The sequence below is a fragment of the Manis pentadactyla genome, chromosome 10 (genome assembly GCF_030020395.1).
Source record: "Manis pentadactyla isolate mManPen7 chromosome 10, mManPen7.hap1, whole genome shotgun sequence".
Lineage (NCBI taxonomy): Eukaryota > Metazoa > Chordata > Mammalia > Pholidota > Manidae > Manis > Manis pentadactyla.
This window is the reverse complement of record NC_080028.1, coordinates 17,552,567-17,580,349: the sequence shown is the minus strand read 5'-3', so window position 1 is coordinate 17,580,349 and position 27,783 is coordinate 17,552,567. Positions and strand designations below refer to the sequence as shown.

General features: G+C 40.7%; 1 long non-coding RNA gene across 1 annotated transcript; it reads right to left on the bottom strand.

The window, feature by feature from the left end:
• Positions 1 to 97: 97 nt before the first annotated feature.
• Positions 98 to 27,580, bottom strand: LOC118915384 (uncharacterized). The gene is made up of 4 exons (XR_005026050.2): positions 27,463 to 27,580; positions 17,027 to 17,142; positions 11,871 to 11,903; positions 98 to 218 (listed from the first exon to the last, which is right to left on the bottom strand). It is a non-coding gene; the product is annotated as an uncharacterized LOC118915384 (long non-coding RNA).
• Positions 27,581 to 27,783: the final 203 nt, after the last annotated feature.

Below are 27,783 nucleotides of genomic sequence, written 5' to 3'. Positions count from 1 at the left end.
CCAAATTATAAGGCCAACAGCACTGAATCAAGGATCAAAATTACTGGCTGAAATGGAGCAAACTTACTGCACTAAAAAAATGTGAGAATATGCATTACCTCTCATACACTACCTACATCTTGATTGCAAAGGGTCTAATATGTAGTCAACAAAAATGCTCCTTTTCCCATTACTCCATAATATGTCACTTTAGGCATCCATTTGGCGAGTTTAACTCCCTATAAACAATGGATGGAGAAAAAAAGGCAGGTTTACAATGATGCAGCAATGGGAAAAATTGACATTTTTAAGATAGTGAATCATCCTAACTATGAACATATTTCTTTCCAGGGATTTTCAATAAAATTTATACTTTCTACCTAAAGTTCTTGACCATCTTTTGTAAGAGACAACCCTAGATACTGTTAGGGTGTTTTTTGTTTGTTTTGCTTGTTTTGCACTATAAGTGGTATCTTTTAAATTACATTTTTTCTAATCATTTCCAAGGTATAGAAATGTGATTTAATTTTACACCTTGTCTTAAAACAACAAGGTAGCTAAGCTCTCATATTAATTATAAAATATATGTGTGTAGATTATTTGAGGATTTTGATGTGAACAATTCATCACCTGTTAACAGTGATAGCTTTGTTTCTTCCTGCAGTGTTTTATGTTTTTAATTTCTTGTTGTATTGCACTAGTTTACATCTCTAAAAGTGCATTGAACAACTTTGGTGGTAGTGGGCACCTGTTTCTCCCAAAGACAAATTTACTGTTTATTTACCAAAACAAATAAAACTTGCTTGCTCAGTCCCCAGTGACTTCTAGGAATTACTACAATCTGTTGAGTATTCTAGGTAGAGAGAGGAAGACTAGTGAGATTGAGAAGCGCTCTTAAAAGTTCTCAAAATGACTAAACTAAACATATTTTGCCATATGATCCAGCAATTGCACTCCTTGATATTTACTCAAAGAAGATGAAACTTATGTCCATACAAAAACCTGCACATGGATGGATATTTATAGAAGCTTTATTCATATTTGCCAAAACTTGGAAACAACCAAGATGTCTTTCAGTAGGTGAATGGATAAATAAACTATTTTTACATCCAGACAATGGAATGCTATTTAGCAATAAAAGGAAATAAACTATAAAACCATGAAAAGATGTGGAGGAACCTTAAATGCATATTATTAAGTGAAACAATCCAGTATCAAAAGGCTACATACTATATGATTCCAACTATATGCACTATATATGTACATTCTGGAAAAGGCAAAACTATGGAGACAGTAAAAAGATCAGTGGTTGTCAAAGGTTGGTAAGGGGTAGGAGGGAAAGGATGAATAGGTGAATTATAGTGGATTGGGGGGCAGTGAAAATACTTTATATGATACCATAGTGATGGGTACATGTCATTGCACATTTACTAAACCCACAGCCTAAACCCCAAGGGTGAGCCCTAATGTAAACTATGGACTTTATGTGATAGTAATGTGTCAATGTAGGTTCATCAATTAAATTAAAACAAATGTATCATTCTGATGGAGGATATGGGGGAGGTTACACATGTGCTGGGGCAGAGGCTATATAGGATAGCTCTGTACCTACTCTCAGTTTTGCTGTGGACCTAACACTGCTCTTAAATAGTTTTTTTTTTTATTTTTAGAAAAAAAGATCTCAGAATGAAATCACCTAAAACTCTGTCTCCAATTTTTTGTGTTTTTGTTTTGTATTCATTTTGAGATATAATTTTAAATGTAGTATTAAGACTTGAGTTATGCAATATTTCAATCAAAAGTAAGACAGAAAATTGCTTACAAAAATGTTGGAGAAGAAAAAGATGTGTGGAGTTACAAAAAATAAGAAGAGGAGATACTGACAAATCACAAGGTGCTAAGCCTCATGGAATGGAACTACCAAAACAGTATAAACCTCTGCCTTCACAAAAATTGTATATACTTGGTTGCTCATATACAAGACTTTTTCCTTCAAGTGGGATATTTGCTGCATATTTATTTATTAATTATTTGTAGATCACTTTGTCAGGTTAAACGAGTTTCCTTCTTTTCCTAGTTTGTCAAGGTTTTTGGGTTGTGGGGGTTCACTTGTTTGTTTTTAATTAGGAAGAGATACTGAATTCTATTGAATGTCTTCTCTGCATCTATTAATATGATCATATTTTTCCTTTTAATCTGTTAAAATGATCTTATATTAATTAAATTTCCAATCTTAAACCAATCTTCATGGAATAAAAAAACTTGACCATAATGTTTTCTTTTTAGTATATTGCTGAACTTTATTAATATTTTGTTTAGTTTTATTTCTTTATGATCATGAGTGAAATTGACTTCTTCCCCTTTATATTGTCCTTGCCTTCCTTTAGTATCAAATTGTACAAGCCTTGTAAAATAACTTGGAGAATATTCTTTTTTAATTATTGCTGACAGAGTTTATATAGGATTTAAATTACCTGTCTCTTAATATTTGAATGACTGTATTGGTAAAACCACCTAATTCTGATGTTTTCTTTGTGGAAAACATTTCAACTATTGATTCAGTTTATTTAATGAATGTAGGGCTATTTATATTTTTTATTTCTTTTGAGTCAGTTTTAGTAAATTGTGTTTTTCTAGAAAATCATTCTTTTATTTTCTAGATTTTCAAATTTGACATTAAATTGTATATAATATTCCACTTATCTTTTAAATCTATTCAGTATATGTTCCTGTTTAAAAGCTTAATGTTATTTATGTTGCATTTCTCTCTTTCTGACAAATCTTGCCAGGGGCCTTTCAATTTTATTAGTTTTCTCAAAGAACCAACTTTTACCTTTGTTGATCCTTCTTATATGTTCATTTTCTGATTTATGGGTTTTCATTATGAATTTTTTAAAGTATTGTCTTACACATTTTGGGGGTCTATTCCACTGTTCTTAACTCATTGAAATTCAGCTTTTATAATGCTTTATCCAGCATACTTGCTTTGTCAATTTAGAGTTATATCAATAATTAGTTTACAATTCCCTTAGAAATAGAGAACCCCCATTGTGTTTTCTATTATCTTTGTTAGTACTGTTGAATTATTAAATTCTGCCCTTTTATTTGGCATCCAATTAACTTATTTGACATAATCATTTTCCCACTGATTTTTCTCAGATTTCACTGGTGAGCAGTATATTATTTATAATTAGTTATCTACAGAAGAAAGAATCACCATCTTTTTCTCCTTTTCTTTTCAATTTGCTATACTACTTATTTCTGCTTCATGTCACTTAATTTCCTAGAATTTTCAGAGTAATCTGAAGTGATGTTGACATTGTAGGTATCCCTGTCTTATTTTTAATTTAAAAGTTCTCCAGTATTTTTCATTAACTATGATACTCCTACATTAACATAGGCCCTTTCTTATATTACATAATTGTCTACCAGTTCTAATTTATAAAAATGTTCATAAGGATTAATTTGTATGCTATCAAAATGTTTGGTATTTAATAGCTTTCCAAGATTTTTTCTTTTTTTTTTAGTATCATTAATCTACAATTACATGAGCGACATTATGGTTACTAGACGCCCCCCATCATCTAGTCCCCACCACATACCCCACTACAGTCACTGTCCATCAGCATAGTAAGATGCTATAGAATCACTACTTCTCCTCTCTGTGTTGTACAGCCCTCCCCATGCTGCCCCCCTACATTATATCTGCTAATCGTAATGCCCCTTTTCCCCACTTGTCCCTTCCTTCCCACCCATCCTCCCCAGTCCCTTTCCCTTTGGTAACTGTTAGTCCATTCTTGGGTTCTGTGAGTCTGCTGCTGTTTTGTTCCTTCAGCTTTTTCTTTGTTCTTATACTCCACAGATGAGTGGAATCATTTGGTACTTGTCATTCTCCGCATGGCTTATTTCACCGAGCATAATACCCTCTAGCTCCATCCATGTTGTTGCAAATGGCAGGATTTGTTTTCTTCTTATGGCTGAATAATATTCCATTGTGTATATGTACCACCTCTTCTTTATCCATTCATCTACTGATGGACACTTAGGTTGCTTCCATTTCTTGGCTATTGTAAATAGTGCTGTGATAAACATGGGGGTATATATGTCTTTTTCAAACTGGGCTGCTGCATTCTTAGGGTAAATTCCTAGGAGTGGAATTCCTGGGTCAAATGGTACTTCTATTTTGAGTTTTTTGAGGAACCTCCATACTGCTTTCCACAATGGTTGAACTAATTTACATTCCCACCAGCAGTGTAGGAGGGTTCCCCTTTCTCCACAGCCTCGCCAACATTTGTTTTTGTTTGTCTTTTGGATGGTGGTGATCCTTATCCTTACTGGTGTAATGTGATATCTCAGTGTGGTTTTAATTTGAATTTCTCTGATGATTAGCAATGTGGAGCATCTTTTCATGTGCCTGTTGGCCATCTGAATTTCTTCTTTGGAGAAGTGTCTTTCAGCTCCTCTGTCCATTTTTTAATTGGATTATTTGCTTTTTGTTTGTTGAGGTATGTGAGCTCTTTATATATTTTGGATGTCAATCCTTTATCAGATATGTCCTTTAATGAATATATTCTCCCATACTGTAGGATGTCTTTTTGTTCTATTGATGACGTCCTTTGCTCTGCAGAAGCTTTTCAACTTGATATAGTCCCACTTGTTCATCTTTGCTTTTGCTTCCCTTGCTCAGGGAGATATGTTCATGAAGAAGTTGCTCATGTTTATGTCAAAGAGATTTTTGCATATGTTTTTTTCTAAGAGTTTTATGGTTTCATGACTTACATTCAGGTCTTTGATCCATTTCGAATTTACTTTTGTGTATGGGGTTAGACAATGATCTAGTTTCATTCTCTAACATGTAGCTGTCCAGTCTTGCCACCACCAGCTGTTGAAGAGGCTGTCATTTCCCCATTGTATGTCCATGGCTCCTTTATTGTATATTAATTGACCATGTATGTTTGGGTTAATATCTAGACTCTCTATTCTGTTCCACTGGTCTACAGGTCTGTTCTGTACCAGTACCAAATTGTCTTGACTACTATGGCTTTGTAGTAGATCTTAAAGTTGGGAAGTGAGATCCCCCCTGATTTATTCTCCCTTCTCAGGATTGCTTTGGCTATTTGGGGTCTTTTGTGGTTCCATATGAATTTTAGAACTATTTGTTCCAGCTCATTGAATAATGCTGTTGGTATTTTGATAGGAATTGCATTGAATCTGTAGATTGCTTTAGGCAGGTTGGCCATTTTCACAATATTAATTCTTCCTAGCCAAGAGCATGGGATGAATTTCCATTTGTTAGTGTCCTCTTTAAATTCTCTTAGGAGTATCTTATAATTTTCAGGGTATAGGTCTTTCACTTCCTTGGTTAGGTTTATCCCTAGGTATTTTATTCTTTTAGATACAATTGTGAATGGAATTGTTTTCCTGATTTCTCTTTCTGCTCTTCATCATTGGTGTATAGGAAAGCATGAGATGCTTTTCTTTTGATCAACTATTGTTATTATTTGGTTCCTATAATTCCTGAGGTTAAACTACCCTGAAATAATATCTACTAGGTACACAAAATGTAAGATAAAAATTTATATTATTAATGTATTTATATAAGATGTTTCATGTACACAGATGAATTCAGTGTGTTCATGGGGTGTTCTTAGGACATTGGTATCCCTATTCGTGAGTAAAATAGTTTGTTGATTTTGTTTATTACACTACCTTTCTCCAGTTTGGCTATCAAATGAATTAGGAAAATCCCACCAGCTTTTATATCCTATGACAATTTAAATAATGTGGAACTTCTGTTTCTTTTAAACACTGAAAGAACTAATTGGTAAAACTGTCTGGGCTCAGAGCCTTTTAAGAGTTAATTATTTGAAAGCATTTTTCATCTTGGTCATGACTACTCTTCTAGTTAGGTCTTCCATCTCTCCTTGAGTTAATTTAATTGTTTTTGTTGAGGCTTTTAAATGTATCACCACAAAATTCTACATAATGGTTTCTTATATTTTAAATCTCTGTATGTACTATAGCAAAAGGAAATTCAATTCCATTTTGTTATAATAGGTACAGTAAGCTTCTGTTATGCTCCTCAAGAGAAAATTTAGAAACAAACACTTCTCCCCTCACAAGACAATTGGTAAGACTGGAGAGAGGTCAGTCTCTATGGGGCCAAATTTATCAGGAATGATATTATTTAAAAAGTAATAAAGGTATATATCTCACTCTCTGTTTTTGTCCTGCTTCCTTTTCTGCTTTTCTGTACCCAGACACAGCAGACCTGGTTTCTACATGGCAAGCAGACCTCAAGACCTTAGCAAACAGGCCTTCCAGTCACCATTTTATCTACTCAGCTGCCCCAGTGGTCCTTATAAATTATCTTCAATCCTTTCAGATTGGTGAGAGTTGGAAACCCATTTGCTTAAAAGTCAAGCCTCAATCCCCAATTCATCTTTTCCCGGAAATTCATTTGGTCTACATTAAAACAGCTGATAAGTTGATGCAAAACAGGCCTTTATTCTCTGAAGCATGACTTTGAAATGAAGAATGCTTAGCTTCCCAAACATAACTTCTAACCTCTTCTCATTCTCAATGTTACGTGTCTGTTTTTTCTTAAATCAACTTTCCAGCAACTTGCATGTCATTATGAGTAAGTAAAAAAGAGATTCAGTCTGGATCCAAAGTAACTGAAGGCTTCAACTGCAGAGCTTTCCAGATCTCCATTCTAATATTACTATAGTCATGTGACACAGTTTCTTTATTGAAATATGCTTCTCTCTGCCACCTTCTCTTCCAACAAATAATTTACTGCCCCACCCCCCACCCCCATGTTTCATATCTCCTGCTTATGCGTGTCATCCACTCTATCATGATCCTCAGTAGTTTTCTTCAACTCATGACTTTTCAGTTCCTCCTCTGATGTTAACTGTCAGGTCGTCTCAGTATTTCCAGTTCAGATTCAAGAGATAGTAACATACTAGCCCAGCTCATGACTTCACGCCAAACCACATCACAGATCCCAAGAAGCCTAGGGAATAACTAGGGCCCAGGGTCAGCCATGTGTTTGCTCCTAAACCTACTCAATAACAGCTCAAAATTAACATGTTGAAACAGAATTCTTGATTCACCCCATTATTTAAGCCAGTCTCCCATCTCTGTTCTCTTCCCCATCTTCATAATGTCCATCTATCAAACTCTTCAGACCTTGGTTCTTCCCTTTCTTCCATCACCTCACTCACACGCTCCCATTCATCAAGTCTTATCGTTCTTTTTCTAAAACAAATCCCAAACCCATCCATTCTCTTCATCTCCCCTCACATCACCTTAATGCAAGGTGCCATTCTTCCTTATCTGCATTATTCCAACAGCCTACTAACAGCTTCCTAACTAGTCACAGTATTTCTGATTCTCTACATCATTCTAGCCATCCTGAACACAGGAGTAATGATCTTCTTAAAATATAATTTCAATCACATAGCTCCCTGATGTAAAACCCTTCAGTAGCTCCCTATTTCTCTTAGAATACGATCTAGTCTTTTCCCTCGCCTCAAACCACTTTCCATAATCTGGCCTGGCTAATCTCTCCACCTCATTTCACAGTAAATTCCCCTGATACACAATGTTCCAGCCATACCCGCCTTCTTTCAAAGACTCAGGAAAGCTCTTTTCTGCCTTAGGGCCACTGCAGGGGCTTTTGCTTGCCTTGCTCTTCCCTCTGATCCTCCACTTGCTTTAGATATGCCCCCTTCCCTGAAGAGTCTTTCCTTGGCCACCCTATCCAATGGGAATTTCCTCCATCTTGTGATTCTTTCTTTTATTGCCTCATGTTTTCATATTTTTGCCCGACTCCCTAAATTACAAAGAACAGAGAAAAAAAACAAAAGCCAAAAGAAGAAGGGAAAAAATACCTTCAAAAGAAAAGGATGAACAGGCAAGAAATTAAAAGGAAACAGGCACAAAATGATTAATCCACTTGGAGAAAAAAAAGTTCATAAAATTCGTAAATAAATACAAATGTTGTATACCTCTCAAGTGATCATCCTAACCATTTATTTCTAAGTCTCATATAATGATTTTTCACTTTCCTGCCTTCAAGATTTATGTAAGTCAATTTTCCTTGATGTCTGGCAACTACAATTTTCTCTAGCTGGAGAACTTTGCAAAATGAAGGCTCAAAATGAGTTAGAAGCATTTGAAAAAGTCATTATAAGCCACTAGAAGAGTCTAATGCTTCTTTTCTCATTGTAAGTTTGCATAGCAGGCATCCAAGACAAGTCTTAAAATAAAAAGCAAGCCTCTCTTACGGCCATGGGTACATAAGGCATCATTTCCCCACAATAGGCTGGCCCTCTGGTCTCCCTTTGTCCTCTGCAGTGTCTCTTTGTAAATCACAGGTGTTTGTGGGCATAAAGCCCATCAGAAGGGAGTTTATTGTGAAGAGTTCTTTCTTTACCACTTGTTCTAAACCTGTTCAGAGAGTGCTCCATGCCTTAGACCAAATCTCCATAAAAATCAAGAAACAAGAAGTTTTCTGTACTCCTGCCCAACAGCCGCACTATGACATTAGTTTCGACAGCTCTGTGACCCCGTATTGTCCCAACTTTATTCACTAGTCTCTTTTTCTCTTTCTCTCTCCATTCCTTTTTATTTTAAAGCCTTTATTGGGATTTTTTTATCTACTGTAAAATAAAAAAGGAGGAGGATGGGTTTTTTTTAAGCACCCTATGTGGCAGCTAGAAAAAGCTATCTGCAGTTACTGTAGTAATGGTTTCAAAAAACACCTGCAAATCAAAGAAAGACACCATAGCACTGTCTTCAGAATTTTTTTTTTTTCCTTCCCTTCAAGTTCCTTCTTGGCCACTATAGAGCAGGGCCAGGAATGAATTTATGTGACAGCTATGAAGTTAGTATTAAAATTGTGAATAGTGCCTAGCAGTTTTCATGCCCTTACTCTAAGATCCCCTCAATTTGCCACACATTGGTGAATAGGGTAGAGAAGGGGGCTGTCGAATGAATGGCAGGAGGAGGGTCTGTGAATGGGAGGGTTTCCCTGGAGGGAGCAGCACGGTAGTCAAGGGAAAAGAGTGATTTATTTTTGAAATTCCAGAAATAAAGGCCAAGCGAAGCTGCCTAAAAGATCCTGAAGCATGAGGTGGGGGATGTGAGATAAATAATATGTCTGTACACATTTAGCAAGTGTCAACGCCAGCTCTGCAAGCAGGGAAGGAGCACGGGAAGGGGTGGGAGCGGGCGCTAAATCCATTCCTCTGGTCTTCTGAGATTAAATATTAAATGCCAGCAGGGAGCAGATGCGGGTAGGGGCTGCAGACTGGGGGTAAGGGGCACGGAAGGAGGGGGGTTAAGCGTTTAACTCAAAGGAAATTAACCACTTGGGGAGAATTAGGAGAGAGCTAGAGCGGGCTGGGCGGGGAGCGCGGGGGCGAGGGGAGTAAAGGTCTCTTGGTGTATTTAACGAGAGGAACTCCGCCGGTGTGGGGGTTTGGCCAGGGCATTCAGCAAGATGAGGTGAGCCTGGCTGCAAAGAGCAAGGCGGGGCGCGCCCTCGGCCGCCCCGCGCCCCGTCCCCACCCCACCCCCATCCCCCGTATTAGCATGCGGCCGGCAGAGGGCTGGCCTGGCGGGGAGGGCGCCAGTGGGATCGCCGTGCGGGGCGCATTGTGGGCCGCGCTCGCCTCCGCGGGGGACCATCTGCTCGCTGTCAATGCATCACCTGCTCGTCTGGGCCGTCGCCGGGACAACGGGGGCGGGGGATTAAGGAGCGTGTGCGTCTCGTCCGGCTGCGGCGGCGGGGCGGGACCCGAGCTCCTCAGCAGCCTCCAGCCTCCGGACCCGTCGGCCCGGCTGTGGGGACCGCGACCACCGTGGCGCGCTCCCCAGCTCGCTGCAGCCCCTCGGGCTTTGCAAAGGCACCCGAGCTGCCTCCATTCGCAGAGGTGACTGGAGTCCCGAGGAGGAGCAGAGAGCAAACGGGCCGGCCGTAAAAACCCACCCATAGGACGAGAACTGCGACCCCCACGACTACCTGGAGCTGCATGGGCCGTGACCCAAGCGCACTGCCCCGCAGCCCGCTCCAGGGGAGCTGGCCCGCCCGCTGGGGCCCTGGGGGCACGGCGCCGCGCGGTTCTGTGAGCCCCGCAGTCGCTGGGCAACCATAGCGGGGTCAGCATTGGGGCTGGAAACTCCCCGGCGCCTGTCACTGAAGCCACAGATAACTTCCACACCTCTCATATGACATTCCGGTCTGCCGCCCAAGACCCTCGACATTAGAATATGAGTGACACCTGCTCTTTGGGGAAGGGTGGTCCCCACATTTTCAAAACGGGTTTATTTTCCACGGAGGAAATAGTTTAGGAGATAAAAATCCCCAGAAATCCTGGAAATCCCTTTCGCCTACTCATCTACCTCTCCCTCGAGGTATACGGAAACGCAATGCCTAATGAAGCCAACAGCAGGGGGCAGAGCTAGACGTGTGGATGGCATCAGTGTCCGCTCAGGGATTACATTTGATCCAAAGTCACCAGCAAAGGTCACTCGTATCTGCCAGAGAATTCCATGCGCCTAAACAGAGAGGGAACAGTTAACTCCCCACTTAAGCTTTCCGCAGACTACGAAGAAACAAGGCGTTGTCAAGCTTTAATCACAACTCATAATATATCGTTTTTTCTTTCTTTCCGAGATGGCTAAAAATCCTGTTATTCCTCCACAGAATAGCAGAAGCAGCAGAAAGTTGACATTCACCCAGGTTGGAACCCCCGCCCCCACTCCCCCAGGCCCACATCTAAAACATTTCCAGCCAGGTAAAATCTCAGCTTGTTTCTAAAGATCTGAGTCAAGAAAGCCCCAGATCTTGTTCGATTTCATTCCAGGGGTCTGGCAACTCTTGAACCAACCAACACCCTTTCTTTGACTAACTTAGTAATTCAAACCTATTTCCTGCAGCTCCATTTTCTGAAGAAAGAGAGAAATTGGCCTCTTTTCAAATCATGCCTTTGTGTTGAAGAAATTATTAAATTGTCCCCTAACCTTCTCAAATTTTCTCCTCTCTTATACTCCAGATATTTTTTCTTTCACAAAACCCTTATTTAAAGTTACACCAAATACAGGTTTGTGATACTGACCCTATGTATCTCCTCCAACTAAAATCTCATAAGCATCAAATAAAATTTCTCCTATTCTTTTATGATTTCTAGATATGAACACCATAAATTAGACTAATTTTATGATTAAAATGAAATTTTTTTAATTTACTTTTACCATCATTTATTTGTTGTTCCTATCATTTATATGTAAGAGAAAAAAGTCAACTATAAAAATATCCATGTGCTTTGACTAATTGATGAAAAAGAACAAGTATGGAATATATAAACTTACCCAAATGACAAAGAAAATTTTATCCACCCAAAACTGCTGTTAACTGTAACTTTCATGAATTAAAGTTGAAAGTTCTGAGAGGGCACGCTCTTTGATTCATAAGGTACTTCCAAGTAGATAGAATCATGGCATCATTTCCACTTAAAGAAGGATGAGTTCAAGGCCAACCATATGATCTAAAGACAAGGTCATTGAAACTGAAGGATCGGTGACCAGCCCAACTGTTACAGATAGTGACTGGAGAAGCCCAGGGCATCCTCAACCCCACTAACCTCCCAAAGGAGTGGTTTTCCACACCAAGATAACCTCAAAATGCCCTTTACCCACTCTATTCCCACTCCGACAGCTGCTGGCTTCCAGCAGAGATGAGAACTCTTCATCAATTCACCAAATAATCAATGAACATCTGCCACATATCAGACAAACTAGACAAAGAACCCACCATCATGGTGTTCACTGTTTAGTAGGGCTAAATAGATTTTAAAAAGAAAAACTCTTTATTCACTTACCCAGTAAGTGTTTCCTGAGCATCTATTCAAATACTACAATAACAGGAAAAAAATATGTCCATAAAAAAGATATGGTTATCTCCCTCAAAAAGGGAAAAACACACACACACTCACACACACACAGATCAGAGCATAAGGTAATTAATTAGAAAACAATACCAATGTAAGAATTGTAGAAGTATAGAGAAGGCATCAGACAATTTTGCCTTGGTAGCACCACAGAGATGTCATTAACTGGAATGCCATGATGAATTAGTAGGAATCCCCAGCACCTACTTAAAATAGGGTATGGCATAACAGCAGATGCTCAATAGTTGTTAAATGAATGAATGATGTATTTTCTGAGTAGACAAAGGGAAGATATTGCGGTTGAAGATATCACAGTATAAACAAAGGCCCCAGAACATATTGTCTAAGGAATGATGAGTGAGCAACTCATTGTGAGCAAAACAATACAAGGAAGAAAGGGGAAGATGGAATACCGGTATAAAGCATGCAGAGAAGGGCTTTGAGTATCATGCTAAGGATGTGGACTTTGTCTTGAGGACCAGTAAGTTTTCAACAGCAAACACTTGTTTCAAACAGAATCTTGCAAGAAACTCAAATAAAATAAAATTGATCAAGTAGAGCTACTCTAGTTGAACCATGGGCAGGACTGACACCCTGGGCCCTGGCCACAGCCTCACTGTATAGACACTGCTGGGGAGCCCTATCATGCCCCTTGGAACATTGTTTGAAAACCGGAGCCATGGGGTAAATGAGCTGTTACTGAACATTATTAGACAAGAGAGTATGCATATGGGTGGGAAGAAGTCAAGACTGTTCATATAGGATTGTTCTTCTTTTCTGAGGTAAGCCTTTATTGCAATATACTTCCCTCTTATCATGGCCTTGGCTGCATCCCACAGATTTTGTGGTGTTGAGTTATTCTTATCACTTGTTTCCATATATTGCTTAATCTCTGTTTTTACTTGGTAATTGATCCATTGATTATTTAGGAGTATGTTGTTAAGCTTCCATGTGTTTGTGGGCTTTTTTGTTTTCTTTGTGTAATTTATTTCTAGTTTCATACCTTTGTGATCTGAGAAGCTAGTTAGTACAATTTCAATCTTTTTTAATTTCCTGAGGCTCTTTTTGTGGCCTAGTATATTATCTATTCTTGAAAATGTTTCATGTGCAGTTGAGAAGAATGTGTACCCTGCTGCTTTTGGGTAGAGTGTTCTATAGATGTCTATTGGGTCCATCTGTTCTAATGTGTTGTTCAGTGCCTCTGTCTCCTTACTTATTTTCTGTCTGGTTGATCTGTCCTTTGGAGTGAGTGGTGAGTTGAAATCTCCTAAAATGAATTCATTGCATTCTATTTCCCCTTTTAATTCTATTAGTATTTGTTTCACATATGTAGGTGCTCCTGTGTTGGGTACATAGATAGTTCTAATGGTTATATCCTCTTGTTGGACTGACCCCTTTATCATTATGTAATGTCCTTCTTTGTCTCTTGTGACTTTCTTTGTTTTGAAGTCTATTTTGTCTGATACAAGTACTGCAACTCCTGCTTTTTTCTCCCTATTAGTTTCATGAAATATTTTTTTCCTTCCCTTTACTTTCAGTCTGTATATGTCTTTGGGTTTGAAGTGACTCTCTTGTAGACAGCATCTAGATGGGTCTTTTTTTTATCCATTCAGTGACTCTATGTCTTTTGATAGGTGCTTTCAGACCATTTACATTTAGGGTGATTATTGATATGTATGTACTTACGGCCACTACAGGCTTTATATTCATGGTTGCCAAACATTCAGGGGTAACTTCCTTACTATCTAACAGTCTAATTTAACTCACTTAGTATGCTATTACAAAAACAATCTGAAAGGTTTTTTTTTCCTCCTTTTTCTTCCTCCTCCATTCCTTATATATTAGGTATCATATTCTGTACTCTTTGTCTATCCCTTGACTGACTTTGGGGGTAGTTGATTTAATTTTGCATCTGCTTAGTAATTAATTGGTCTACTTTCTTTAATGTGGTTTTATTTCCTCTGGTGACAGCTATTTAGGCTTAGGAACACTTCCATCTATAGCAGTCCCTCCAAAATACACTGTAGAGACAGCTTGTGGAAGGTAAATTCTCTTAGCTTTTGCTTATCTTGAAATTGTTTAATCCCTTCTTCAAATTTAAATGATAATCTTGCCGGGTAGAGTATTCTTGGTTTGAGGCCTCATTGTGTTAAATATATCATGCCACTCCCTTCTGGTCTGTTAGGTTTATGTTGAGAAGTCTGATGATAGTCTAATGGGTTTTCCTTTGTATGTGATCTTTTTTTCTCTCTCTGGTTGTTTTTAATACTCTATCCTTAACTTTGATCTTGCCATTTTAATTATTATATGTCTTGGTGTTGTCTTCCTTGGGTCCCTTATGTTGGGAGATCTGTGCAGCTCCATGGCCTGAGAGACTATCTCCTTCCCCAGATTGGGGAAGTTTTCAGTAAATACTTCCTCAAAGATACTTTCTAGCCATTTTTATCTCTTCTTCTTGTTCTGGTACCCCTATAATGTGAATATTGTTCCTTTTGGATTGGTCACACAGTTCTCTCAATATTCTTTCATTCTTAGAGATCCTTTTTTCTCTCTGTGCCTCAGCTTCTTTGTATTCCTATTCTCTAATTTCTGTTTCATTTACTATCTTCTCTACTTCATCTAATCTGCTTTTAAATCCTTCCATTGTATGTTTCATTTCAGATAATGTATTCTTCAACATTTGTATCTCATTCCTGAATTCCTGAGTTCTTGAATATTTTTCTGTAACTCCGTGAGCATGTTTATGATTTTTATTTTGAAATTTCTTTTAGGAAGATTGGTGAGTTCAGTTTCACTTGGCCCTCTTCCTGGTGTTTGTGGGATTTGGGGTTGAACCAGGCTCCTTTGACATTTCATATTTGTAGGTGGTGCCCTCTAGTGCCCAGAAGCTCTACTCTCTGGAGCTGCTCAGCCCCTGGAGCGATGGCGGGGATCACAGATGAGCAGCACTGGTGCCTGTCAGGAGGAAAGAGCTCTTTCCTGCTTCCTGGCTGCAGTGCCTGTCTTCACAGCCAGAGCCAGTGGGCCAAGCACACAGGGAGAAGCCCGTATGCTTTGCACTTGTAGCTGCTGTAGGTGGGGCAGCCCTCTGGCTGGCCTGGTGCAATGGCAGGGGCAGCCAGTTTGTAAGCTTGTGCCAGCCAGGAGGAAGGTGCAGCCAGCTGCAAATCACAGTAGGGGACCCCTAGGTGCATTTCCAGCCAGGGGAATAGAGCACCTGAAGCTCCTTAAAGGTCCCAGCCTGTTGGGCAGAGTGCACCTGGACAATTTTGTCCACCTGTCCTTTGTCCTGAGCCGCAAGCTCTATGAAATGCTTGCCCATCTAGCAGCCCTCTCACTGTTAGGGAGTCTCTCAGACTGCCCACCTTTCTTTTGTCCCAGAACGGCTGATGTGGAGCCCCACTTTCCACAAGCAGCTGGAATCTAAGTCTCTCCAAGTATTCCACCTGTCTTAGCTTTCCAACCCCACTAATCTCCAGAGAACCTTGTGATGTAGGTTCATGCTCTCAGAGCAGATCTCCAGGGCTGGGTGTTCAGCAGTCCTAGGCCCCACCCCCTCCCTGCTCCATTTCTCTTCCTCCTTCTGGTGAGCTGGGTTGGGGAACAACTCAGGTCCCTCCGAATCACGGCTTTGGTAGTTTACCCTTTTTCTTGAGGTTTGCTGGTTTCCCCAGTTGTAGACAGTCTGCAGCAGCCTTCTTTCCTGTTGCTCTTTCAAGATTTGAAATATTTGCTATATTTTCATATTATATGTGGTTTGGGGAGGAGGTTTCTGTTTCACCTCTTATGCCGCCATCTTTAATCTCCATCATTAATATGCAATCTTATGAAGGTTCCACATGAGCAACATTGTAGTTACTACATTCCCCCCTATTATCAAGTCCCCACCACATAAATCATTACAGTCCCCATGCTATATTGCCTTCCCCATGCCCCCCACCATATTGTGTGTGCTAATCATAATGCCTCTTAATCCCTTCTCCCTCCTTTTCCACCCGCCCTCCCCAACTCCTTTCCCTTTGGTAACTGCTAGTCCATTCTTGGGTTCTGTGAGTCTGCTGTTGTTTCGTTCCTTCAGTTTTTGCTTTGTTGTTTTACTCCACAAATGAGGGAAATCATTTGGTACTTGTCCTTCTCTGTCTGGCTTATTTCACTGAGCAAAGTACCCTCTAGCTCCATCCATGTTGTTGCAAATGATAGGATTTGTTTTCTTCTTATGGCTAAGTAATATTCCATTGTGTATATGTACCACATCTTCTTTATCCATTCATGTACTGATGCTTCCATATTTTGGCTATTGTAAATAGTGCTGCAATAAACATAGGGGTGCATATGTCTTTTTGAATCTGAAAACTTATTTTCTTCCGGTAAATTCCTAGGAGTGGAGTTCCCGGGTCAAATGGTATTTCTATTTTTAGTTTTTAGAGGAACCTCCATATTGCTTTCCACAATGGTTGAACTAATTTACATTCCCACCAACAGTGTAGGAAGGTTCTCCTTTCTCTGCATTCTCACCAGCATTTAAGGAAACCAATTTTTGAGCAATAGTGAAAGTTATGGTGAAGGTTCACCCTTCCCCACACCCCTCAAATGTAGGCATTCAAGAGTTTTTCTCAAAAGTCATGTAAAAGTCATCATTGCTAACTTACATTTCAATGCAATGCCCACAGAGAGCCCCTCATGGGTAAAAAACTTGTGTTTTAAGGAATCTGCAACATTCCTGGATGGGGTAAAACAAAGATATATGCTCATGCAAATAAGCTATTGAAGAAAGGCAGCAAAGGAGAGCTGACACAGAGGAAATTCACATGATGAAGATGGCTGGAATTTAGCCAAAAGTAAAAACTATAAATATTAATCAGATACGAATCAGTGTCACTTTACTGCAAGAATGTTCTGTAATTAAAAGAGTGGGTATTGTGTTGTGCATGTTAGCACAATTGCCACCAATAATGTTTGATGCCAGCAGCTCCTGAGTGCTGGAGAAAACACAGATTCCTAAGGATGTCACCTAACAGACATCCAGGCATTTTATATGCCAGGCATTCGCTAGACATTTTCCATATAGCATGCCACTTAATCCTTACCTCAAACCTGCAGAAAAGGTTTCAAAGATGCAGCAGTTCCAAAGTTGGCTTTGCAGCCCAGAGAGCACCTGTAGGTGAATGCATCTGAAGTGAAGCAGAGCTGAAATGTCCGAATACTGGAGAATTAACAAGATCATGAATTAGGATGCTTTATGGATCACCCACATGAGCACTAAGTCTTCCAGTGCTGGAGTCTTGGAGTGGATGGAAAGGCTGGAAGAGAGGCACCAAAGCTCTCTTTGGAGAAATCAATAGTAAGTCTGCTCAATGGTCAGGGAAAGGAGTTTCAGCAACACACCAAGGGTGTCAAAGGAGAGGGGACTGTTGGAGATCAGGGAGTAATGGTTGAAAGACACAAAGGGGGACACAAGGACAATGCTCCCTTATTTCCTCTGTCCCTGGAAAATGGATGAGCAAGGATGAACAGCTTCCACTCCAGGAATGTGCAAACAAAGTCATCTCTTCCAAGGAAACCCTAGTTTTAATTAGGTCAGAAGTTGAGAGACCTGTGAATGAAGAGGCAAGGAATGAAGAGGAGTTCTGAGTAGGTCACTCTCTTGCCTCTCCTTTGCTTACAGTCTAAAATCCAAATTCTTAAAGATTATTCAAGTCCTCTATGATATGATCTTGTCTGGTGGCACCCTGGAAAATGTGTAGCAACCAGCAATCTGGGAGGATGATTTGTAGCCTTTGCCAGTTTTCCTGGTGTGAACACTCACACCATGATTGGTTTAGAGCTTCCAGTGTGGTGTTTGTGAAGGCAGAGTTGGGAAAAGATGTATATAATCATCTGTCACAAGCCAGTGAAAACGGGCTCCAGCACACCTACGCCCTTGTCTATTTCTTACTTTCCATCACTTCTTTCCACTCTGTATTCTTGTTCAAAGACAGTGTTGCTAACTTTATCAGACTATACACTGCACAACTCTAGTAGTGCCAAGTTCATCACAGTCATCATGGATGTGCACAAAAATGACAGTTCCTTCAGGTGGCTATAAGACCTCCTCTAATTTACACAAAGACATCATTTGGTGGTTATGCGGCTCAAAAACCACATATTGGAAGTCACAAGCCACAGCCAGACTGCAGACATTTTTTCTTCAGCTCACACTAGGTTTAACAATGTTGTTTTAAAACTAGCTTGCTGATATTTAAAAATAAGGCAACAAAAATCCAAATTTCTAGATTCCCTTGGACAAATCAGGCCAGGCTATGTTATTAACAAATGGAAAGTTCCTATGCCTACAACAAGGTAGTCATGCAAAAAATGTCAGTATCCTTCAGCTCACTCTGGTATTTTATACTCAGCTGGTATTTTACACTCAGCATTTTTACCATGCTATCCTGGCATTCATGTCATCTGGACTCCATCTTCCTCTGCAGCTCCTCCCTCACAATCTCTCAATTTCTAGAACAGGCTTTCCACCTCACAGCCTTGCACTTGCTATTCTTCTTCCTAAAACATTCCACTCTCCACCCCCTTCCCTTGGCCAACTCCTAGTCACCCTTCCATTCCAACTGAGACATCATCTCCACCAGCAGCTCTCAAACAAGACTCCCAAAGAGATTTCAGCCTGCTTATTATATACATGTCATGCTCGAACCGGCAATGGTCATTTTAAAATGGATCCAAATCATGGCACAGTGCAATTACAAAGAAACAGCAACTCCATAAAATGGCTCTTAAAGGAACACATGGTTTGGACACTCTCCCCGTTTTCAGTCACCGTTTCCCTTCCTCCTTCAGAAACACACCACACTTGTGCTCTGACTGCTCCTTCCGTCAGGGACATTCTTTCCCAGGTCTTCACAGAGCCTACACCTTCACAGCATTCAGGTCTCAGCACAGATCAACTGCACAGCCTCAGAGAGGCCTCCCCTGGTCATCCATGTAAAACAGCAGCCCTCCGCCCTGCCAGCCTCTTTTGAACTACCCTCTGTCACTTCCCTTTGCTAAATGCCCCCAGATAACCGCCCAGACCTCCAAATCCAAATTCCTGGTGGTGGGGCTGTCAATCTGTCCTTTTATTAAGCTGCCCCTGATGATCCTGATGTACCCCAGTTTGGGAATGCCCAGTCTATGGGATAATCGATGAGGAAAGACTAGTGTGTATGTTAAGGAACACTGTGGTTCACTGTTTGGTTCCTTCTGAGATTTTATAGTTCAATACTGCAGTGATAATACGATGCCCCAAAGCCATCATAATTGCACAGCAATAAATGACTATCATTTCCTTGCCTGTTTATTACTGATACCCAAAACCTCAACCAACAAAATTCTAGAAAACCTGTGAGAAACAAAAGCAAAAATTCCTTCAATCTCTTTGAAGAACAATGACGATCATATTATACAAGTGACAGATGGACACCTGGGGGTGAACTCAGCAAACTAATAGGATGAAAAACAAAAACAGACCCATGTTAAAAAGGAAGCTGGAGAATCGGTGGGTGCTTAAGAATCATTGGGAAAATACCTAATGTCATGAAGAAGAGCAAGATAAAATCTTAATGGTTATGAAAGTACAAAGGCGAAAGGAAAAGAAATGGGAAGTGGCCAAAAGACCAGCCACTTATGCTTAATAAATCTTGTCAGTGGAAGGATTGTTTTCCTGCCAGGGTGGACATGGGAGTCAGGGAGAAATTACCTCGCAGCCGTTTTGCAAGCTTTTGAGCTTGTCTGAGCAAAATTGAAGTTATTAGGGATGTTGTTTCCATTGTATGCTTCCAGATGCAACAGTTAAATAGGAAAAAATGTCCCAAGCGAAATTTGAAAACCCACAACCAATAACTGGAAAAGCAAGTCAGTCAATATAAGACTGACACACTGGACAGTATTACAACTGGCCCAGAGCACTGCTAAGAAGAAATGTCACTCTTTTCTTAAATATTCTTCATCTCTATCTAAGCAGACTCTCACCTAAGAACTTCCTTTTTTCTTTTTTCTGGAAATAACAGTTACATATAAATATGTGTATCATCCCTCTGCACTATAAGTTCTTTTCTTTTAGGGCAACATAATACAGAAGAGTCGATACCCTTAACATTGGAGGCAAAGACACCCAGTTTCAAGTCCTGGGTTGGCCCCTTGCCATTTGTATGACTTTGTACAAATTACTTGACCTCTCTAATTATTGATTCCCTCATTTGTAAAAAGGTGGTAATCATTTAAAAATAGTAATAATAGTTAATATTTACGAATGTTTATGTGCCAGGTAGGTACTAAGTGTTCTAAGTGTTTCACATGCAATATTTTAGTTAACCCTCTCAAAAGCCCTTGGAGGCAGTTGTTATTATTTTCCCCCATTTTATAGATGAGGCAAACTGAGGCATGAGAATGTTAAGTAACTTGCACAAGGTCACACAGCCAATAGGTTGTTGAGATGGTACTTAAGCCCTGCCGCCCATCTGATGCTAGAATAAGATAATGCTTGTGAAGCATCTCAGCACAGCAGCTGTATGACTAAGACTTATCTTTTCACCCAAGGGTTCTTCATGCCCTTTCCCACATGTGCCATCCAGCAATTATCAACCCTACACTGCCTTATGCTCCAGTCATGCAATGTTTGTTGCTGAAGAATCAGGGGGAAAAATCTATAAACTATCTCACTGCTTCTGAAATAAATCACCACCCAACCAGGAGCCTCAGAGAAGAACCATTTTCCTGGAACATTTCCAAATCTGCCATTTTTGAAAAACAAAAATCTCAGCTCCTGAGCCAAGCTTGAACACCTATCGACAGCCTTGAAAATGCCATTTTAACAGCAACCCAAAGAATCGTCTTTGTCTAGAACACAGATGGAACTGCCAAATAAAAGAAAATGGTAAATCAAAGTGAATTTCCAAGCCTGAACCAATTTTGCATCAATTCTGAGCAGAGCAGGTACTGGACATCATGCATGGCTACACTGACCCTAACCAACTCCCGTTTTGATTCTGAATTCCTGTTTTGAGCAGTGCAACTTAGGTTTCCTAAAGAAAAGGGAACTCTGTTTCCATGAGGTTTGCTATGCTGGTGGAAGGGAGCTCTGTAGCTCCATTTGGCCATTTCTTACTATCCTATGAAAAGAGAATGAAGCCACATGGAGGGAGACAGAGCCAAGGAAGAAGAAGATTCCTGAGGACATGACTTCATAACTGACTAGCCATGTCTAAAACCAGATATACCCCGGAAGTTCAGTTACATGAGCAAATGCCTTCCCCTGATTGCTTAAGCCCATCTAAGTTGGGCTTTCTGTCACTTGGAATTGAAAAAGTCCTAACTGATAAAAGCGGGCTCGATGAACAGCCTTTCCCTTGATAACAATAACAACAAATAAATTTTTTTTACCCTGCGATTAGGAAATGGGATCTGTCTCTGAGGACAGACTACAGTCCATCTCTAGATCTGGAGGACTCTGTTTGGGAAGAAAACTTCCCAAAAGGGTTAAGCCAGAACTAAAACCCACTTGAACTAAATTTACTGACAGCAGCAGTATTCAGTCCTATAACAAGTATTTATTAAGCACCAAATGCACATTGGACAAGTCAACGTGCCCAGCACTGGGACACAACTCTGTACGAGAGGCAGTGTTTGCCTCCTCATGCTCTCATTCCAGTGAAGGAAAACGGAAAATAAATTAGTAAGCACCATGCCACAGGGTGACATGGGTTTTGGAGAAAAATAAAGCAGAGGGAGATAAGGAGGGGGGTGGGATGATAGGCCAGGCCTCTCATCCAAGCAGAAGCCAGAAGAGAGTGTGACAGCCAGCATGCAGCTCAGAGGGAAAGGCATGCCTGGCAGAAGGCAGGGAAATACAAAGGCTCAGAGGTGGGAGAGCGGAGCGCAGGGCCAAGGAACAGCCAGGAGGCTGGTGTGGCTGGGGTTCAAGTGAGGAAGGATTCCCAGGAGGTAAAGTCAGGGTTAGGAGGGAGGCCAGATCCTTTAGGACCCCCTAGGCATTGTAAAGACTTTGAGACTCTGAGTGAGGTGCGAGCCACTGGGAGGAAGGTGTTGAAAAGAGGGAAAATGTGATCTGATGTCATTTAAAGGATCACTCTAGTTACTGTGTAGAAAACAGGGAGGAATTAGGGGGAACTAGGGCAGAAGCTCAGAGATGGTGTCCCTAGGCGATTCTACAAAAGTTCTTAGGTGGAGATAGAATAAAATTCTTTTTTATACCTCTAAATCCAGGTAGACTGTTAGAAGTCAACTATATGCTCTAAGATGAAGAATTGAATATTGAAAAGCAATTCCCAGATAGGCTTGTAGAGAAGGACTTCAAAACCGTAGGGCATAAATAATTATTATTTTTTAGTCTCTCCTAGTTCTAGACCAGTGGTTCTCAATCAGAGACCATGTTGCCCCGCAGGAGACATTTGGCGATGTCTGGAGACCTTTTCAGTTGTCACAACTGGCAGTGGAAAGGAGGGAAGAGGGTGGGGGCATCTTGCAGATAGAGGCCAGGGAGGCTGCTGAACGTCTATACTGCACAGAACAGTCTCCACAACAAAGACCTACCCAGCCCCACCACCAGCAGGGCCAAGGCTGAAAACCCCTAGTCCAGAGAATGTAAAGAGTCATTGTTCTTGATTTTTGTGTTAGTGACTCTTAAACATGCAATAAATATGAAATCAGAGAAGCCCAAACTGAGTTGATTATTTTCCTCTTTGGTTAATTATTTGAAAGGCAAACACTATAGTAGCTGTTTTACATTTAAGAACAACTTACTGGGGAAAAAAAATGAATAGCAGCCTATGCTCTCAACTAGATCATTAGGAAAGAAGAACTGACATAAGAATATTCCTAAGTGTGCAACAGAAAGCAGACTAAAATTTTAAAAAACATGTATGAAAATGTCATTCCAGGAAAACCAAAGTACCTGGCACAGATTTTGCTTTGGGGAGGAAAATGCCTTTGAAAACCCAACTAGTTGTATAATTAAGTGATAATGAATGCAGAGCTGTACTTTGTATTCCATTCCAGCACATTGGACTTGAATCTGAGCTTGAAAAGCTAAATCCCTCACTGCTCTGGCCCCTCATCAGTGAAGTGCAAATCAAGGCCTTTAACTGCTACAGAAGGGGTGGTTCCACAAAAAGTGTGAAATACAAATATGTTTTCAAACTGTCTGCTTTCTAATGATATGCTAAGTTTATATGCAGACTGTATTTAATAAGAAGAAATGTTTCATCAGAACAAGAAAGCAAACTATCATATGTGATGTTTTGTGCACAATGGAATGATCATCTATTTTTTTTAAAAAATAAAGGAGAGCTTTTAATTTCCATTTCCTATAGAGAATAGGAATGCTTTCTGGATTTGTAACTCACTGTCGACTGCACTTAAAGAAAGACTATACTATTTTATATTTGTGCTCTGCTAACATCATGTAAAAGGAAGAGGTATGAGAGTATATATATGTGTTGGACTGAGCTTTTTGCTTGGCTATAGGGACACAATATTGTACAATTAGTCCTTGGAAACTTGTTTTAGCAAAAGCTAGAGAAACTTTAAAAAAAAAACACTGCAACCAAACCTTAGTAGAAGACCTGCAAACATGAGAAATTCATAACTCACAAGCTTTTTAATATTTTATCATCATAACTAAAGAACATAATATAACCAACCTGTGAGTAAATCATTCAAAGAAACCCCTATCATTTGATATTTTTATCTTGATGTTTAAAAGCAAACAAACAGAAAGCTAGAAGAGACAGATGTTTTTTTTTCTTTCTATACAAATTGGTATTTTCTCAAAGAGGGACTAAAACAAAAATTTCACAAGCAAAGAATTCCAGAGGCAAGCCTCATGGGCAGCAAAATAGGCAATCTACTGCACGTTCAAGCTCAAGTAGCATTTTTATAAATAAGTGGGCTTAATGCATCTGAAGAAAAGTGGGACTCTATGATAGGAGGGTAAACGAATGGCAAACACAGTAAGAAAACCTACTGACGAGTATCCACCAGATTTAATAGAGAACACAGGCTCGTTCTGAGCTTTGACCACATGTCATGGTCCAACACACCCTTGGAAGAGAAAACAGCCAGCCGCAGATCTATTAAGGGGACCACCAGGGAGACAACCAAGACAGCCGTCAGACAGGGCTGCCCAGAGCTGGCTGTCCCATCAGGCCTTTCGCTGTACAGTGATGACACAGTAAGAGAAGAAAGAAGTTTGGGCAAACCAGGTTGGTGACACAGTAAGACAGACCCAATTTATGTTTCTCTTTTGTAAATGCACCCACATGCAAATCTGTTCGCTTGAGAGCAGGCAAGTAGCTAGCTTCTGTGGGCTCTGGTTAAACTAGTATCATTAATTGACCACTGAGTTGCATATCCACATTGACTGCATTTGCTGAACTCAACGTCCCTGCACCGACTATGGACTGGGAAGCTTGCAGCCTGCAGCCTGGGAGAAGTCATCAACAGCACCAATAGCAGGGAGGGAAGGAGGCCCTTGGGGTACCTTTGCTGTTGCCACACATGAAATGTAATCAGCCTACATGAAGTTCAAGAGTGGCATGATCCACCTGATGGCTGACCCACAAATTAACAAGACCATTTCAGGGAGTGGTTGGAGACTTAAATGAACTAAAACTTCTTTCTTGATATTTTCTGACTAAAGACACCCACAAGACAACCCAATGGCACAGAAGTGCTGGCCTTTTGGAAATTCATTACCTTGAGTCATGCTTTGAATTACTAATTTCTTAATGAGAATGTTTTTTTCTCTCAAACTGGATTATATGTTTCTTATGCCTCTCTGTTATTGAAACCATCTCCAGCTTTTGGCTTGTAAAGACAGTCTTTAGCATGGCCCTGCTTAGAGGAAAGAAGAGTCACAGAGATTTGAAAGAAAATTCACGAAGATCATTTAAAATGTTTCTTTTAAAAGAGGATGTAAACTAGTGGATATTTGTGGACAATATCTCCATATTTTTTCCTTTTGTTGTTGTCATGAATGAGAAAGCAAAAAAAAAATTTTTTTGAGCAATATTCAAAAGGCAATAGAGATATTTTAATGCCATTGTAGGCCCAACAGAAATTAAAGCACTTCTGTCAGGATATAAGGGTTAAAGAAACTGTGAATCGTGAGAAAGGTGCACAGATGTTACTTGGCACTGCAAACCATAAATGGACTCATAGGCCTGCCACAATCTAAATCTGTATCAGTCCGAGTTCTTGGTGGCAAACAACAGAATCTACTTTGGCTATTTTATGCAGAATTGAGATTTATTAAAAGTTATAAAAGGTAGCTCATAGAAGCTTTGAGAGGGACAAGGAGCCGAAACTGGAAGCCATCTAGTTGGGATAAACCCCCTGGGGTTCCCTAGCGAGATGCTCTACCGCCACTGCTCAGCATCCCCTGCTTGAGACCCAACACCAGAAACCTCCACCGCTGCCCCAGATGAAGGAGACACCACCGCCCTCCCACCTCAGAAGGCCGACTCACTCCGACGTGGGGCCAACGCCTCCCACTGTCTCTCCCTGATGGGAACTCAAATGGGTGGTCCCAGTCGGCAGAACCTGTCTCACACAGGCATCCCAGGTGCAAGAGGGTCTAGGGATGTGAGGTTTGTGCCTTCCACCTTGAAAAGGATTTATATCAAAATATTCAGAGAATATGCAAAGATGGCCCCACAAATGACAAAAACCAATGTGCATCTCAATCACCTTTTTCACCCATATTTCTTTTCCACACAACCTCCCTTTTGGCAGCCTGATCTCTTTTTATTCCCTGTACAACTTACTTCTCAGCTTTACAATATGAGGTTTATTTAAGCAGCTTATTGAAGATCATACAACTACTAGGAAATAAACATCTGGATTTGAACCCAAGTCTCTTCTGAGATCCATCGTCTGTATCTCAGCCATGGGTTGAGAGCAGATTTAAAGTTCACCCTTCACACTGACCCCAGGAATCTGTACTTGCATCCAAGCACCAAATTCCTGTTCTAAGTACTTAGTACCATGTCCTAGGCGGATAGTAATTTAATTTATTCAATAGTTAATGGGTTTTTTTTTTAAGTAGTTATCTTTTCAATGTGTAGAATGGAGTCTTTGTTCAGCTACTAATAAATTAAGTAATGTTGGGCAAATTGACCCTCTGAGACTGTTCCTCCCCGACAAAATGGGAATGATGTGTTTCTTACAAAGTTGATATGATGACCTTTTTGGAAATGGAGCACAAGCCTGGACTGGAATAGACTCACAATAAATACGAGGTCACACATAAAGGAGCACAAGAGCAGGCCTTAGGCTTTAATGGAGTATGTGGATGCCCAGCCAGGTCCCAGGAAGCCCTCCCACCCGTCAGCCAGCCCGCCCACACACATTGACTTAAGTCTGGCAGATGCCCTGAGAAATGAGGTCGACAAGATCGGGGATTTGAATGACGCGTGCTGGGACAGAAGTGATGGCTATGAGGCCCGATTCAGAGAGCGGTTGTGCAGGAAGAGGAGGGAAGAAGGCAATGTTTGCTAGTCTGTTTGGTGGTGGCAGGAGATGGGCACCATGGAGGGCTGACTAGAAGTGAAAGGAATAAGGTAGCTGCTGAAGTAGCCGAGACATTTCTCAAAGTGACAAATAACAAGCCCCATTTGACCAATGTGGAGAGTGAGCAGTGCATATGAACTCCCAAGACCCAGGACAGGAATCACCAAAGTCTAGAAAACCTTCCAAAGGGAACACGCTACCCACAGCACCTGGGCACAGCCGTCCCAGGGAGGGGCTAAGGGAAGCAGGGGAGACTCCACTCTATCTGGACCTCAGGGCCAGAGGGTTGAGTTTGTCCTCTCTGACCTACGAAATACCCCCCCATGTGTGCTTCCTGACTTCCTACATATCCCCTTACAGTGAACGCTCCTCCGTAATAGCTCCCTATTTCTTATGATCAAAAGCAAAGCGAACAAAAAAACCTAACTGAAATAGTGACCTGAGCCGGGAACCCTTGAAAGAAAGAAGGGAAATGTGAAGACTTCATAGGCACACTCATACCACCCATGCTCTTTCATCTGTCTTATGTAAATGGCCTTCATTCCTGTCACTACCTGGTGGACTCCTATTCATCCTTCAAGACCCAGCTTAATTATTTATTTTCTTTTCTGTGAAGTTTTCTCCAGCACTACAGAAGTAGTCACATCCTTCCCTGTTGTGATAGGCCTTTATGCTCCCATCTGCTACAATGCTCACCTGCCTCCCCTACTAGGCAGTAAACCCTCCCTTTGTTTTGTCATGTCACACTTCCCTATGCAATATAGGTTGTCAGCTATGGCATGCAACGTGTTCCATTTTAAACCTAGCTCCAGCAACAAGCACAATGCATGGCACAGAGATGGTGCTCAACAAATGTTGATGGAGTGACCATCCATGACCTTGGTTCTATTTACCTCTTGATTGTGCTTTGTCTCACTGGTTGGGTACCTCTTGTGTTCCACTTCCCATTTTCTTTGCTCACCTTTCTAACCAACCCTTGCTGTGGCACCAGTTGTGCCCAGGAATTCCTAACAATCTTGCACAACTCTCACATTTCTCCACCACAGTCCCATCCAGGCATCTTGATGCATGTGCAGACCTGTAAGGACAAGGAAGTTAACACCCCATGAGGCAGTCCTTGCCCAGATGGAAGCTGGTGGAAAAATGCCCCGACTCTTTCATGGGACAGTTTTGAGGTACATTCTGCACAGCTCTTAAAAGGCCCCCAAAAGGATTACATTCTAGCTGCCCTCAGCAGTAACCAGCTAAAAATATACCCTTCCACTGGCTTTCACACTACCCC